This window comes from Giraffa tippelskirchi, chromosome 6 (assembly GCF_054371585.1).
Source record: "Giraffa tippelskirchi isolate mGirTip1 chromosome 6, T2T-mGirTip1v1.2.pri, whole genome shotgun sequence".
Lineage (NCBI taxonomy): Eukaryota > Metazoa > Chordata > Mammalia > Artiodactyla > Giraffidae > Giraffa > Giraffa tippelskirchi.
Window position 1 is genome coordinate 11278545 of NC_137280.1, and position 17740 is coordinate 11296284.

The 17740-nt window shown below is 43.0% G+C and overlaps 1 long non-coding RNA gene across 2 annotated transcripts in view; it reads left to right on the top strand.

Annotated features, from left to right (window-relative positions):
- Positions 1-17740, top strand: part of LOC145509052 (uncharacterized) — a 45546-nt gene that overhangs the window by 21091 nt on the left and 6715 nt on the right. The window contains exon 4 of one of the 2 annotated variants that reach the window (XR_014055818.1): positions 1315-2091. The exons of the other annotated variant lie outside the window; for it this stretch is intronic. This is a non-coding gene — a long non-coding RNA (uncharacterized LOC145509052). Of the gene's footprint in view, positions 1-1314; positions 2092-17740 lie in introns of those variants that run through there. 2 annotated transcript variants of the gene reach the window in all.

Consider the following 17740-nt stretch of genomic DNA (forward strand, 5'->3'; position numbering starts at 1 on the left):
GCTGTAACCTGGCTCAGCTGAGCTCCTATCGTTAGTCTGGAGTGCCCCTGATTCCTCCCCCAGCCACTGATTCCCAGGCATCCTGCCCCTTCCTGCCCGCCTGCCCTCCTCGCTTTCCTGAGCTGCAACTGTGGCTGCCCCAGTCACTCACAGATTTATTTCTTCCTCCCCAGCGTCCCTGCCCTCTTCCTCCTTAGTCCTGCTCACCCAGCTGTTCCCCCCCAGGCCGAGTCCTCTCCTGGGCTGAATTTTCGCTGGGCATTGCTGGGACCTGCCCCCTCAGGATCCTTGTGCCATTTCTGCCCTTCCCTGGGGCACCTGCTGAACCTCCCGTTATAGTTTCCTGTGTTTGTTGGTGGTGGGGGGTGACGCTGCACACCATACGAAGTCTGTGAAATTTCTCATTTCCTTGGTTTAATAAAGATGTAAGCTTGTTGGTGTTTCACACCTCTGTTCTTGTTGCTCTGAATGATTTTCAGGAAAATGGGAAAGATTCTGCACAAAACCGTCACCACGTGCCCATCAGGCTGACCTAGTGTCCTTGGCCAGGCATTCAAAGCCCTGCCCGGTCTGGCCTCGGTTTCGCTCACTGCTCTTGGGTGTGACCCTGGCTCTGCCAGACTAATCTCCCACCAGCCCCGGAACTCACCGCCCACCTGCCTTGCTTTCTGTTCCAGCCGCGTTGCCTCCAGGGCCTCTTCATGGGAGCTGCTGTTTTTGGTGACCCAGCATGTATTTCTCCCCCATCTCTACCCAGCCACCAACAGGGATAGACGCATAAACCCAGTATGTTAATCATAGTTCCCTTTCCCCGGGCAACAGTTTAAGGGAAAGCTGAATGGCCCAAGCAGGGCCAAAGTCCCTCCCTGACTTCCTTCCACTGGAGCTAGCTGGAAGCCTGCCTCTTGCCTCTGGGGTCAGTGTGTCAAACAACGTTTATCTGGAAGAACACACCATCTGCAAATTACAGGACGTGGTGACACAGAGAGAGAGAGCTTCCCTTAAGTCCTGGATCCACCGAGGTTTCTGGTGACATAAGCCAGTCCATCACAGTTTAGCTTAAGTGCAACTAAACGAATCCTGACAAATACGCCTTATTGTGTTCTCCCATTACCCTGGTGTTTTTATCTGTCGTGGCACACATTACACCATATCGCAGTTGTAATTGCCTGTTTATTTGTGTGTGTCTCCCAACGAAAGCCTTTTGCTGCAAGATCCACACTGTTCACCTGAGTGCCTGACCAGCATTGGGCCGTCAATAAATACTGAGTTGAAACTTCAATTTTGCCTTTCCTGTTCTTCCCATTACTCAAGGTCTCCGACTCCAAGTTCTTTGTGCAGCATTCCACATCAAATCCAAGAATCTACATAAAATGTCCCGGATGAAGCGGGTTCCCATCAGAGCTGCAGCCTTCCCTTCCCTAGTTAACTCAAGCCAGAAGTGATGTCTCCTTCGTGGGAGCTGCTGTATCTCCTTTAATCAAATGGTATCCACTCCTACTGTCTTCAAAGAGAGATGCAAGTGACCTGTAGCTGATTTAAGTTTTCAAATGTGATTGTAGATGCTGGAAGCAAGAACCTAGTACCGTGCTGCATGTAAAAGAATCCACAGTTGTTGAATGAGCAGCTGAGTGTGCAGCACAGTGATCAATACTTCAGAGGTCAGAGGACAGCTGGTAGTCTGTTATTGGCTGTGGAGTCGTTATGTTAAGTGAGTCACCGGGTGAATTCAGAGGAACCTGAAAGAAGGAAGAAGCTGAGTCACCCTTTAGCAGAATGGGTGAAGGCTGTTTGCAAATCTAATTAAGCCATAACAACTGACCACAGCTGAAAAATAGTTGCAGTTATTTTCTCCACCCAGACATCTCATTCCTTGGTAAAGGCAGTTAACTTGTCCAGGCTCAAGAGTTGGAAGGAGAAATGAGATATGAGGGGGACAAGTCAGAGTTTATGATGTCTCCCATCCTGAGTGTAGCCAGAGAAGAGGCCCACAGCCCTGGGTCCAGAACCATGTTCATACCTCTCACAGCATCCTCATACTTCTCTTTGGCTGTGTCTTACATATGTAATTAAATATATATATATAAGTCGCTCAGTCGTGTCCAACTCTGCAACCCCAGGGACTGTAGCTCGCCAGGGTCCTCTGTCCATGGAATTCTCCAGGCAAGAATGCTGGAGTGGGTTGCCATTTCCTTCTCCAGACGATCGTCCCAACCCAGGAATCAAACCTGGATCTCCCGAATTGCGGGCAGATTCTTTACCATCTGAGCCATCAGGGAAGTCATATGTACTCATATAATTAGTGATAGTCTGGTTGATTCAACTCTTCTGGTGGTCTGTAAGCTTCATAAGGCCAGAGACCTGGTCTGTCTTGTGAAGAGCCCAGCCTCCCAACACCTAGAACAGTGCCTGGTCCTTAGGTCTGGGGCTATAGTAGGAGCTCTGCACATATTTATTGAATTCATATCTACAATACTGGACATAGCTTGTTTACCTTTTATGTATCTTGCTAAAATATTTACATGTCCAGATTTTCTTGTCTGATGCAGATGTTAAAAGAACATCTTCAGGTCCAAGTCCTGTGATGTCAGTGACCTCCAGCGTCTTATTCACTAAATATCTCCAGTGCCTAAAACAGAAGACATTCTTTCAATATTTTCAGAATGAATGATCTAAGTATTTGATTAGTGAAGTTTAAACTAAGGGAAGAAATGGAAACAAGTGGCTCAGACTTAGTAAGAATGTTCTGCTGCGTTTGTTTTAACCTTTGCAGTGTATAAGTACCCTCTCAAATACTTAAATCTTGCAGCAACACTATGAGGTTTATTTTGTCAGTTTTATAGATGAGGAAAGTCTCAGAGGAATCACAGAGCTTGTCTAAGATCACATAGCTGGCAGGTTGGGACCTGAACCCGAGACTGCAAATTGCTGGATACCACTTGGAGATGAGATGGAATTATTAGAAAACTATCAACATCTTATCACTGGAATTGTAGAATCTTAGAGTTGGAAGTGGCTTTCCATATCAGAAATTCCAAACCCCTCTCTCATTTTTCAAAGTGGAAAAAGAAGTTTTGGAGAATTTCTACGACCTGTCCAAAGGCACGCCTCCGGTTTGAGACATGGTTAGGCCGAGGCGGCCCCTCCACGCTGGCCTCCGGTTGGTCCTCAGATTTCACTCGCAGTTGGAGCCGGCGGACCGAGCTGCGGGAGGCTGCGCTCTGTCTGCCTTCCTGTATCCGAGGCTCCGGACACCCCGCCCTCTCTTACAGGAGCCTGGCCCTCGCTCAAGGAAACTGTGTTTTGGTTTTTTTTTTCTTTCTCGTTTTGTCATTTCTTTTTCTTATTTACCCTGCAGGTGGGGGGCGAGGGCTGTAAAAGAGGCATCTGGTCTTCAGTGTTCCTTAACCCCTCCCCCATAAGACCTGGTTTTGATACAGCCTTTGAGAGTTAGTAAGAATGGCCCCACTTACCGCTTCATTTATTTACTGTTATTATTGAACCGTTCACACCTCAGAGTCCAGCTGTGTCTTCCTTTCTTTCTCTGATGCCCCGGGTATAGACCTTACTGTCTAACTGAGGGTGGGCTTTGCCCAGAATCCAACAGACCTTGCTCCTGTCTTGTAGGAGTAACTACCAGCCTTAGGGATAGATTCCATTGTTTGGCCTTGCACATCACTCTTTTTTATAACAGGAGAGCGCAGATCTAAATTTTACTGGTAATCAAAGAAATGAAATGGAATAACCATTTTTGACTCTCAGATAGGCAAAATATATCAGAACCTTGGTAGTGTATCTGGCAAGAGGGTGAGAAAATGAGCACTTATCCATTGCTGCTGTAAATATGAATTGCTGTTCCTTTTGGGCATACAGCCAGCCACCTATTAAAAAATACAGAGATTACATTCAGTAATGTCATTTTTGTTCCTTTATCCTGTGGAAATCAAGGGTCCAGTTTGTAAGCTTCTGTGTCCAAGGAAGTTTATTAAAGCTCAGTTTGTGACTGCAAAAAAACAAGACAATTTGAATTTCTGTCAAGAAATGTTGAATAAATTATGGTTTATTAGTAATACAGAATATAGCATGCAATTATTTTTTAATGAGTTAGGATTATATGTATACACTTGGAAAACTGTCCATATTATATAAATATAGACATAAAGTAAGAGAGTAACATTAATGGGATGATCTTACCTTTGGAAAAAAACAAATCTTTGTATGATGTCGTTGTTGTCCTCAGTCACTAAGTCGTGTCCGACGCTGTGACCTCATGCACTGTAGCACACCAGGATCCTCTGTTCTCCACTGTTCTCCTGACTTTGCTCAAATTCATGTCCACTGAGTTAGTGATCCTATCCAACCATCTCATCCTCTGCCACTCCCCATTCTTTTGCTTTCAATCTTTCCCATCAACAGAGTCTTTTCTAGTAAGTTGGCTGTTCGAATCAAGTGGCCAAAGTATTGGAGCTTCAGTTCAACATCAGTCCTTCCAATGAATATTCATGGTTGATTTCCTTTAGGATTAGTTGGTTTGATCTTCTTGCAGAGTGAGGGACTCTAAAGAGTCTTCTCCAGCACCACAATGTGAAAACTTCAACTCTTCGGCACTCAGCCTCTTTGTGTTCCAAGTCTCACATCTGTACGTGACTATTGGAAAAACCATAGCTTTGTTTAAACAGACTTTTGTCAGCCAAGTCATGTCTGCTTTTTAAGGTATGGTTTGTCATAGCTTTCCTTCCAAGGAGCAAGTACCTTTTAACTTGACGGCTGCAGTCATCATCTGCAGTGCTTTTGGAGCTGGAGAAAATAAAGTCTGTCACTGTTTCTACTTTTTCCCCTCCTATTTGCCAAGAAGTAATGGGACCAGATGCTATGATCTTTGTTTTTTTAATGTTGAGTTTCAAGCCAGCTTTTTCACTCTCCTCTTTCACCTTCGTCAAGACGCTCTTTAGTTCCTCTTTATTTTATGCCATTAGTGTTATCATTTGCATATCTGAGGTTGTTGATATTTCTCCCAGCAATCTTGATTCCAGCTTGTGATTCATCCAGCCCAGCGTTTGTCATGATGTACTCTGCATATAAGTAAAATAAGCAGGGTGGCAATGTAAAGCCTTGACTCATTCCTTTCCCAATTTTAAATCAGTCTGTTGTTCCACTTCTGGTTCTAACTATTGCTTATTGACCTGTACACAGGTTTCTCAGGAGACAGGTAAGTTGATTTGATATTCCCATCTCTTTAAGAATTTTCCATAGTTTTTGTTATCCACACAGACAAAGGCTTTAGTATAGTCAGTAAAGCAGAAGTAGATATTTTTCTGGAACCCCCTTGCCTTCTCCATAATCCTGTGAATGTTGGCAATTTGACTCTAGTTCATCTGCCTCTTAGACACCCAGATTGTACACTTGGAAGTTCTCAGTCCACGTATTGTCGATCTCAGCTTGAAGGATTTTGGGCATCACCTTGCTAGCATGTGAAATAAGCACACTTGTATGATATTTGGTGGCTCAGACGGTAAAGATTCTGCTGGCACTGCAGGAGACTTGGTTTCTATCTCTGGGTCAGGAAGATCCCCTGGAAAAGGAAATGGCAACCCACTCCAGTATTCTTTCTTGCTTGGAGAATTCCATGCACAGAGGAGCCTGGCAGGCTACAGTACATGGGGTCACAAAGAGTCGGACATGACTGAGCGACTAACACTTTTACCCTTTGTATATTCTTTGGCATTGCTCTTCTTTGGAACTGGAATGAAAGCTGACCTTTTCCAGTTTTGTGGTCACTGCTGAGTTTTCCAAATTTGCTGACGTGTTGAGTGTAACACTTCAATAGCATCATCTTTCAAGATTTTAAATAGCTCAGCTGGAATTCTGTCACCTCCACTAGCTTTGTTCTTAGTAATGCTTTCTAAAGCCCACTTGACTTCACACTCCAGGATGTCTGGCTCAAGGTGAGTGACCACACCATTGTGATTATCCAAGTTATTAAGACCTTTCTTTTTTAGTTTTTCTGTGTATTCTTGCCACCTCTTTCTAATCTCTTCTGCTTCTGTTAGGTCCTTCTGTCCTTTATCATGCCCATCCTTGCATGAAATGTTCCCTTGATATCTCCAGTTTTCTTGAAGAGACCTCTTGTCTTTCCCATTCTATTGTTTTCCTCTATTTCTTTTCTTTGTTTATTTAAGAAGGCCTTCTTTTCTCTCCTTGCTCTTCAGTTAGGTATATCTTTCCCTTTCTCTTTTGCCTTCTGCTTCTCTTCCTTTCTCAGCTATTTGTAAAGCCTCCTCAAACAACCACGTTGCTTTCTTGCATTTCTTTTTCTTTGGAATTGTTTTGGTCACTGCCTCCTATACAATGTTACAAACTTCCATCCATAGTTCTTCAGGCACTCTGTCTACCAGAATCTAACCCCTTGAATCTATTTGTCACCTCCACTATATAATCATAAGGAATTTGATTTAGGTCATACCTGAGTGGCCTAGTGGTTTTCCCTACTTTCTTCAATTTAAGCCTGACTTTTGCAATAAGGAGATGATAATCTGAGCCACAGTCAGCTCCAGTTCTTGTCTTTACTCACTATACAGAGCTTCTCCATCTTTAGCTACAAAAAACATAATCAATCTGATTTCGTTATTGACCATCTAGTGATGTTCATGTGTGGAGTCTGTTGTGTTGTTGGAAAAGGGTGTTTGCTATGACTGGTGTGTTCTCTTGACAAAACTCTATTAGCCTTTCTCCTGGTTCATTTTGTTCTCCAAGGCCAAACTTACCTGTTATTCCAGGTATCTCGTGACTTCCTAGTTTTACATTCTAATCACCTATGATAAAATGGACAGATTAATGATGCATCCCAATAAACCCATTGTAAAAAGTTGAAAATACATTTAACACATCTAATCTTCTGAACTTCGTAGCTTCAGGACAGAAATAAAGGACAGAAATAGTATGAATCTAACAGAAGCAGAAGATATTAAGAAGAGGTGGCAAGAATACACAGAAGAACTATACAAAAAAAGATCTTCATGACCCAGATAACCACAATGGTGTTATCACTCACCTAGACCCAGACATCCTGGCATGTGAAGTCAAGTGGGCCTTAGGGAGTATCACTATGAACAAAGCTAGTAGAGGTAATGGAATTCCAGTTGAGCTCTTTCAGATCCTAAAAGATGATGCTGTGAAAGTGCTGCACTCAATGTGTCAGCAAATTTGGAAAAGTCAGCAGTGGCCGCAGGGCTGGAAAAGGTCAGTTTTCATTCCAATCCCAAAGAAAGGCAATGCCAAAGAATGCTCAGACTACAGCACAATTGCACTTATCTCACACACTGGTAAAGTAATGCTCAAAATTCTCCAAGCCAGGTTTCAGCAATAGTGAACCGTGAACTTCCAGATGTTCAAGCTGGTTTTAGAAAAGGCAGAGGAACCAGAGATCAAATTGCCAACATCAGTTGGATCATCAAGAAAGCAAGAGAGTTCCAGAAAAACATCTACTTGTGCTTTATTGACTACGCCAAAGCCTTTGACTGTGTGGATCACTACAAACTGTGGAAAATTCTGAAAGAGATGGGCATACCAGACCACCTTACCTGCCTCCTGAGAAATCTGTATGCAGGTCAACAAGCAACGGTTAGAACCAACCGGACATGGAACAACAGACTGTTTAAAAATTGGGAGAGGAGCGCGTCAAGGCTGTATATTGTCACCCTTCTCATTTAACGTATATGCAGAGTACATCAAGCAAAATGCCAGGCTGGATGAAGCACAAGCTGGAATCAAGATTGCCGGGAGAAATATCAATAACCTCAGATATGCAGATGACACCACCCTTATGGCAAAAACAAAGAAGAACTAAAGAGCCTCTTGATGAAAGTGAAAGAGGAGAGTGAAAAAGTTGACTTAAAGCTCAACATTCAGAAAACTAAGATCATGGCATCCGGTCCCATCACTTCATGGCAAATAGATGGGGAAACAATGAAAACAGTGACAGACTTTATTTTCTTGGGCTCCAAAATCACTGCAGATGGTGACTGCAGACATGAAATTAAAAGATACTTGCTCCTTGGAAGAAAAGCAATGACATACCTAGACAGCGGAGGAGATAGTTGGATGGCATCACCGACTCAATGGACATGAGTTTGAGCAAGCTCCAGGAGTTGATGATGGACAGGGAAGCCTGGTGTGCTGCATTCCATGGAGTCCCAAAGAGTTGGACACGACTAAGCCACTGAAGTGAGTCTTCTGAACTTTATAGCTTTGTGTCGCCTACTTTAAACATGCTTAGAACACTGCCATTAGCCTTCAGTTGGGCAAAGTTGATGCAAACGCTATTTTATAATAAAGTGTTGAATGTCTCATGTAATTTACTAAATACTGAAAGTGACCATTGGAATAGTTTTCTGGGTACAGGATGATTTTAAGGGCATTGGCTGTTTACCCTCCTGATGGTGTGACTAACTGGTAGCTGTGATCTGTGGTTTGAGAGTATTGGATCACATGTTGCGAACCTGAGAAAAGATCAACATTCAGAATTGAGTACAGACTGTACCGAATGCATATCACTTTTGAGCAGTATTGTAAAGTCTAACGTTGTCAGTGGAACCATAGTAAGTCAGGCACCATCAGTATGTGAGTATGGAGAGGGAAACGGCAGGATACCAACTCAGCTAATGAAATTGATGCTTCGAGGGCAGACAGAATGTGAAAGGAGACATCAGCATATCTGTGTTGCTTGTCTTGTTATAACAAGCACGCAATGAGTTTATGATTTTTTTTTAATAAAGTGAAAAAATTTTGAGAGAACAGGTTTGAGACATAGACAGATGGGTAATAATCTAGTTTCTGTCACTTAATAGTTGTGAGAGATTTGGTAAAGTATTTAACCTCAGTCCTCATCTGTAAAGGACTTCCCTGGTGGCTCAGACAATGAAGAATCCACCCACAATGTGGAAGACCTGGGTTCGATCCCTGGGTCAGGAAGATCCCCTGAAGAAGGGAACAACTACCCGCTCCTGTATTCTGGCCTGGAGAATTCTATAGACAGAGGAGCCTGGCAGGCTACACAGTCCATGACATGACTGGGCGACTTTGCCTTTCATTCATTTGTAAAAGAGGGGTAATACCTACATCACCATGTGTGATTAAAGGCAGTAACATATGCAAAGCACGTTGTAGTCCCTCTGTAAATGTTAGTTTATTTTTCCCTCTATACAGGCCATTGGTAGTAGAATATTGAAACACAAGCAAACAGTGTTGGCTGTGCTACCAGTGTGAGTTATGCTGATGTGCGCAGTGTGGCACTGGCCTACCAAAGGGGTGATACAGTGTCTCTGTTTGCTCGCCTTAATCCTTACAGAGATGACGAATAATGTACAATGGTGCCATGGCTCTCTGGTGTTATTTACCTGGTGCCTCAGTTACAAGTAACCCAGCTGCCAAGTAGAGAGGAAGGAAGAGGGCCTCTGAATAGTCAAAACAGATGTCTGAAGTTCAGGCTCCTGTGGGATCATTTATTCTTACTTTAGATAACCCAAACAAGCTTTTCCAGTAATGATGCTATGGCAGTTATCCTGAGAGCAGACAGGAGGGTCTGAGCCCAGGCGTACATGGAAGACTAAAATGCAAACACAAGTACTCAGGAAGCCAGATGGTCTGGGGCTAGGCCCTGTTTTCACAATGAATAACTGGTCTTCCTAATGACGATGCTGAATTATTAGGGAGAAATTAATTCATGCTTCATATAATCTTGTAAAGGCCCCTAATTAGAGTGTGATACAGTCTAGAAGTATTAGCTCCAAAGATGATTAAACTTTTCAGTTCTATTGTATAAAAAAGTAAGTTTTGTTTTGGTATTAGTGCCAGAATATAACAGAGGTCTTTATCCTATGAGGGAAAGATAGTATAGCTGCCTATAGTTAGAAGTCTGGACAGCCAAGTGTGGCAGGTGTTAGAAATTGTTCAAACAGGATTTTTAACTTGGAATAACGGAATGATCTCTCGCAAGTACATTATTTGCTTTTTGACTAAAAGAATATCCATAGTCTATAAACGAAAATCCTTGGGGCCTGGTCAGTTTCTGAATTCAGAATTTTTCAGATTTCTTAAGCAGTAGTATGTAATGTAGTAACCCCAGCAGAGTCTGACATAGCATATGATGGTCAAATATGTTATTTCTGTAGTGAAGTATTTATTAGGACAAATAGTGGGTAGTTTATTTAAATAACAAATCACCAAAATGAAATAGTAGGATAAATACAGAATGTAAATACTCCAGTAGTATTATTTCTAAGAAAACATTTTATAAATCTTTCAATATACAGAGCTTTGAATTCAGTTAAATATGCCTGTGCAAAGACAAACGTGAACATCCGTCGCCTCCGGTTGCTTGAGTGTCTTAGGGGAGGAACCTCAGTGCCTGCCGCCAGCAGCAGCCGGAGCGCCCCCTGATGGCAGGATCAGGACTAAGGGCCATTTTAAGTACTTTTCCTCAGGTCAAAAGCTTCGTTAATTTAGGTTTCCATCTAAGCTGCTGCTGCTGCTGCTAAGTCGCTTCAGTCGTGTCCGACTCTGTGCGACCCCATAGACGGCAGCCCACCAGGCTCCCCCGTCCCTGGGATTCTCCAGGCAAGAACACTGGAGTGGGTTGCCATTTCCTTCTCCAGTGCATGAAAGTGAAAAGTGAAAGTGAAGTCGCTCAGTCGTGTCCGACTCCTAGCGACCCCATGGACTGCAGCCTACGAGGCTCCTCCAGCCATGGGGTTTTCCAGGCAAGAGTACTGGAGTGGGGTGCCATTGCCTTCTCTTCCATCTAAGCAGTCCCTCTTAAATTATGAAAACCACCACAAGCTCACGCTCATTGATAAATGCGGCATGGTTCAAGGCTAGCACCTGACTAATCACATTTTCACCATCTCATGTAGGGCTGTTTTTTCCCACCTGTGTTTACAAAGTCATCTCCATCATCACTGTTATCCTCATGATTATCTATATTTAAAACCATTTCACATAGTCATTAGGATAGCTACTATCAGAAAACCAAATGACAGGTATTGGAAAGGATGCAGAGAGATTGGAACACCTGTGCACTGCTGGGGGGGATGTAAAATGGTATAGTCACTGTGCAAAAGCGTGTGACACTTGCTCAAAAAATTAAAAATAGAACTACTATATAATCCAGCAATCCCACTTCTGGCTGTATACTCAAAACAATTTAAAACTGGGTCTCAGAGATATTTGTACCCCCATTTTCATGGCAGCACTATTTTCATTAGCTAAGACATAGAAGCAACTCAAGTATCCATCACTGATGAATAGATAAGCAAATTGTAGTATATACATACAAGTCAGCCTTAAAAAAAGAAGGAAATTCTGCAGTATGCTACAGCATGCATGAACTTTGAGGACGTTAGGCTTAAGTGAAATAAGCCAGCTACAAACAAGACAAATACCGTATGATTCCACTTACTTGAGGTACTTGTTGTTGTTGTTCAGTTGCTCAGTCTTGCAACCCCATGGCCGGCAGCACGCCAGGCTTCCCTGTCCTTCACCATCTCCCAGAGCTCGCTCTAACTCATGTCCATCAAGTCAGTGATGCCATCCAACCATCTCATCCTCTGTCACCCCCTTCTCCTCCTGCCTTCAATCTTTCCCAGCATCAGGGTCTTTTCTAATGAGTCAGATCTTCACATCAGCCCAGCGTATCTCATGATGTACACTGCATATAAGTGAAATAAGCCGGGTGACAATACACAGCCTTGACGTACTCCTTTTCTGATTTGGAACCAGTCTGTTGTTCCATGTCCAGTTCTAACTGTTGCTTCCTGAGCTGCATACAGGTTTCTCAAGAGGCAGGTCAGGTGGTCTGGTATTTCCATCTCTTTCAGAATTTTCCACAGTTTATTGTGATCCACACAGTCAAAGGCTTTGGCATAGACAATAAAGCAGAAATAGATGTTTTTCTGGAACTCTCTTGCTTTTTCGATGATCCAGCGGATGTTGGCAATTTGATCTCTGGTTCCTCTGCCTTTTCTAAAACCAGCTTGAACATCTGGAAGTTCATGGTTCACGTATTGCTGAAGCCTGGCTTGGAGAATTTTGAGCATTACTTTACTAGCGTTGTGAGATAAGTGCAATTGTGCAGTAGTTTAAGCATTCTTTGGCATTGCCTTTCTTTGGGATTGGAATGAAAACTGACCTTTTCCAGTCCTGTGGCCACTGCTGAGTTTTCCAAATTTGCTGACATATTGAGCGCAGCACTTTCACAGCATCATCTTTTAGGATCTGAAATAGCTCAACTGGAATTCCATCACCTCCACTAGCTTTGTTCGTAGTGATGCTTCCTAAGGCCCACTTGACTTTACATTCCAGGATGTCTGGGTCTAGGTGAGTGATCACACTATTGTGATTATCTGGGTTGTGAACATCTTTTTTGTCTAGTTCTTCTGTGTATTCTTGCCACCTCTTCTTAATATCTTCTGCTTCTGTTAGGTCCATACCATTTCTGTCCTTTATCGAGCCCATCTTTGCATGAATTGTTCCCTTGATATCTCTAATTTTCTTGAAGCGATCTCTAGTCTTTCCCATCCTGTTGTTTTCCTCTATTTCTTTGCATTGATCACTGAGGAAGGCTTTCTTATCTCTCCTCCTATTTGGAACTCTGCATTGAGATGGGAATATCTTTCCTTTTCTCCTCTGCTTTTCGCTTCCCTTCTTTTCACAGCTATTTGTAAGGCCTCCTCAGACAGCCATTTTGCTTTTTTTCATTTCTTTTCCATGGGGATGGTCTTGATCCCTGACTCCTGTACAATGTCACGAACCTCTGTCCATAGTTCATCAAGCACTCTGTCTATCAGATCCAGCCCCTTCAATCTATTATCAGATTTACCCGTATAATTTTCTGATCATTAGAAGCTTTTTCCACTTGATTTCCACATCATTTCACACAATGATGCTTCTTCAACGTGCTTGCTAAGTCACTTCAGTCGGGTGCAACTCTTTGTGACCCTGTGGACTGTGGCCCGCCAAGCTCCTCTGTCCACAGGATTCTCCAGGCAAGAATACTGGAGTGGGTTGCCATGCCCTCCTCCAGGGGGTCTTCCCCACTTCTTCGGTGTCTGTAGCCAATTCTAGTAGATGTTCGCACGTACCTTCAGGCTCCGTTCTTCATGGCATGTGTTCCAGATACACACTCCCTTCTTGTGGGATCCACTGAGCCAAAACTCGGTCAAGGTCTTCACTGTTCTGTTCTATGCAATGTTTTCTGCTTTTTCATTTTTACTAATTTTTGTCCATCATCACTATATACCTTAAACAACATCTGTTTCTTTAAGTCATATTTAAAAACTATTCTACTTCATAATCTCCAGTAAGATGCCTCACAGACCGCAGAATCAAGCTTCGGTAGTAACGCCGCTGTGCTGTGCTGTTGTTAATGAGAGACACTTCTTTTCTTCTTTTTATCTTCTCACTATTACCACAGGGTATCTTTGACTCTGTTTGACGTTTTTACTGTTACAAAAGAATGCAAAAAAAAAAAAAAAAGCAACAAAACACCAGTATTCAGCAGATATTTTGGGAGGAATGTTAGGACACAACTGAGTCTTAGGTCAGTTCAAGCCAGGTTTTGCTGCAAAATAAGTTTCATGCCAAAGCTATGAAATAACTTTTGGTTTTAAGAGGTCTCAGACTTCAGAATTGCCAATAAGCAACTACGGGCCCATTTAAAAAATCTTTTGGCCACGCCTCATATCACGTGAGATCTTAGTTTCTGACTGGGGATTGAACCTGCGCCCCCTGCATTGGCAGTGCAGAGTCAACCACTGGATTAAGGGACATCCTTAATGTCGATCATTATGTCCCTGTCCGTACCAGGGACATCCCATGGGCTACTTTTTTTGGAAGATATTTTTCATGTAATGAAAGAAATAACAGTTCCCTTCATTAAAAAATGTTTCTTGAGCACCCAGGACAGTGAGAGTGCATTTTTGTTTGCTTGTTTGTTTGTTTTTAACCAGAGACCCCTTTGGTCTTGGGGCTCTAACTGCCAAACAAAGCTTCTGATTGGCACTGAAATTTCATTTATAGAAACAACAAATATCTTGACTTGTATACAAAGTAATACTCAAAATTCTCCAAGGTAGGCTTCAACTGTATGTGGACCAATAACTTCCAGATATTCAAGCTGGATTTAGAAAAAGGAGAGGAACCAGAGGTCAAATTGCCAACATCCGCTGGATCATAGAAAAAGCAAGGGAATTCCAGAAAAACATCTGCTTCATAGACTATGCTAAAGCCTTTGACTGTGTGGATCACAACAAACTGTGGAAAATTCTTAAAAAGATGGAAATACCAGACCACCTGACCTGCCTCTTAAGAAATCTGTGTGCAGGTCAAGAAGCAACAGTTAGAACCAGACATGAAACAACAGACTGGTTCAAAATTGAGAAAGGAGTATGTCAAGGCTGTATATTGTCACCCAGTTTATTTAACTTCAATGCAGAGTATATCATGCAAAATGCTGGGCTGGATGAAGCACAAGCTGGAATCAAGATTGCTGGGAGAAATATCAATAATATCAGCTATGCAGATGACACTGCCCTTATGGCAGAAAGCGAAGAAGAACTAAAGAGCCTCTTGATGAAGGTGAAAGAGGAGAATGAAAAAGCTGGCTTAAAACTCAGCATTCAAAAACGAAGATCATGGTATCCAGTCCCACCACTTCATGGCAAATACATGGGGAAACAATGGAAACAGTGAGAGACGTTATTTTCTTGGGCTTCAAAGTCACTGCAGATGGTGACTTCAGCTATGAAATTAAAAGACGCTTGCTCTTTGGAAGGAAAGCTATGACAAACCTAGATGGCGTATTAAAAAGCAGAGATATTACTTGGCCAACAAAGGTCCATATAGTCAAAGCTATGGTTTTTCCAGTAGTCATGTATGGATGTGAGAGTTGGATCATAAAGCTGAGCGCCAAAGAATTGATGCTTTTGAAATGTGGTGTTGGAGAAGACTCTTGGGAGTCCCTTGGACTGCAAGCAGATCAAGCCAGTACATCCTAAAGGAAATCAGTCCTGAATATTCACTGGAGGGACTGATGCTAAAGCTCCAATACTTTGCACCTGATGTGAAGATCTGACTCATTAGAAAAGACCCTGATGCTGGAAAAGATTGAAGGCAGGAGCAGAAGGAGATGACAGAGAATGAGATGGTTGGATGGCATCACCGACTCAATGGATGTGAGTTTGAGCAAGCTCTGGGAGATGGTGAAGGACAGGGAAGCCTGGCGTGCTGCAGTCCTCGGGGTCTCAAAGAGTCAGACACGACTGTGCGACTGAACAACAACAACATACAATTCAGGCTATGCATAAGATTTGTTAGCTTAATATATATCGCAGTCTGGGTATTTATATTGAAAATAGCATATATTTCTTTTACTGGTTTTCCCACCAGTCCAGGGGGTCTCAGGCTGCAAACCGCCACACATGTCCCAGGTTCTCCACACAAAAGTGAACATATGGTTCTTAGAAGCGCGGAGTGGGTAACATGTGGAGCCCCCGTATGAAGCTGAGCCACAGGTGTCCAGGGCTCAGCACTTACAGTTTAGCATGAGCCCTGAGGAGGTTCATAGATCTTTGTGATGAAGGCTCAAAAGCAAGCAGAAGTAGAAGTGGGGCTTCAGAGACATGAGTGGCTAGGAGTCTGCTGAGGGAGACCAGGAAGAAACAGGAAGACCTGTGGGAGAAAGTGATGCCTGTCCTAGACCTTGTAGGATGCGCAGCTTCCAGTGGGCGGGTGGAGAGGCTGCTAGGCACCCCGCCCTGGTGTCTGTGCCCTCGCTCCTCGTCAGTAGCTAGATCCCCTTATTTGGCTGAAAGAAAGGCCAAATACACTTCCCTCCTCCCTTGCAACTAGTAGAGACCACCGACTGAAATTCCCGGCAATGGCAGGTAAGCAGAAACGGTGTATATGGCTTAGGCAGTGAGGCGGGAATGTGCGGTGAGTTTGTAAGACTTCAAGGAGCTGAGGGAAGTAGCAAGATGGCATAAAAGAAAAATAAAGCCTCGTGAGAGAGCCCGACGCAGTATTTTCCCTCCGTTGTTTTCTCAATAGCAGCTCAACACTGAATCAACACAACGAATCACACAGAGGCCAGCCAGATGCTTGTCCATGGGATCAATACCACCCAACAGCAAGAAACTTCCTTGAGAGAGCCACTGTCCCCTGGCCCTTCCATCTGAGGGAGAGAGGCCAGACCTCTGCCTTTCACACCCCATTCATGACCCGGCTCTTTTTACATCCCAGCTGTTATCCTGTCAGATGCTTCTGTGTATTTAGTATTTACATTTAAAGAAATTACTACAGAGTAGGCCCAATTTTAGCTTACCTTACCTGTTAAAAAAAACAAACAGAAAAACAGCCAGAAGAATGAATTTAGAAGATGAACCACTGAAAAGGGTAGTATCAATATTTAAGCTCCTACAATAAAAATACTACAATAACACCCCAAGGATTGCAGTCCTCTGGTTTCTACCTGTTCCCCAGGGCCCCCGTGTGAGAGCTACAGAGGCATTTAGTCACATCTTCAAGTCAGCTTTACTTCCTCGGGATAGTTTCACCCACTTCCTGGAATTTCAGCCACAGCACAGGTGTTGCTATGGGATATGACTAGAACTCACATTTACCAGGATCTGACAAGGGTATTTCAACTGGAAAATAGATGTAAAAGTCAGTTCTGCCAAAATTGACAGTAAACATAATAAGTCTTTGGGTGTGAAGTGGGTTACTTTTGTATAATCACCAGGTATTTGAATTACCAAGAAGTGTCTTAGCAATGGCACCCCCACTTTATGGTTTTAAAATAGAAAATACAGCCACAAAGAATCTCCGTCTAGAAGAAATTTAGTGTGTCAGCACTACAGAGATTGTAGAAAATGTCAAATGTACAGATTCTATGAAGAGGGAGGTGCAGAATTTTAGTTGGAACCTGAAACTGATGTCATCTTAATTTGTCAAGTCCTCCCCTGAATGTTACAACCTCACGCAAGTTCTCCAATCCAATTTTATGACAAAGTATACAAGAAAGAATTCTTGAGTTTATTTACATTGCTTTAAGCATATGAAATATGTCAATTTCTTCGTCATTTTGCTTAAGAGCATTAACGGAAGTTTCTTTGTGTTAAGAATCCCTCAGATACTTCTGCAGAACTCTGGGGCTGCAAATTCATTCTGCAGCACATGTTGCCAAACGCAACATGTTTTTGAATCAGCAAAACTTTTTGTAAGATGTTCCCTAGTTCCAAGACTTTCTAACTTGTTCTGGATTTCTGGGTAGATATTTGTAACTTTTCTTCCCCCCCAAAAACTACTGCCTGACCTGTGAAACTCAGAAACTTCTAAGTGCAACGTACTGATCTGTTTGACTCCCATACTGATGGGTGCCAGCGACACAGCCCAGGCTCATCAGGGAGACAAAATGTCCCCTGGGGTCCAGGCTTGGTTTGAAGCAGGAAACCTTGGCCAAGGCCTCCTGGAATTTCAGAGATAATAGGGACCAGCGGGTCCTGGGAAGGCTGGTTGAGAAAGAAACTGTCAAGGGAAGCTACCACGTCGGACTCTGTTGCTGGTATTTTTAGAGGCTTCGTTTATCATAAACAAAGCCTGGTCAGCTCTTTAACTGCTAATCCACTTTTCAGCTTCACATACTTCTCTAGGGTGAGCCCATTAAGAAATGCAGAGTCTCCACCCTGGA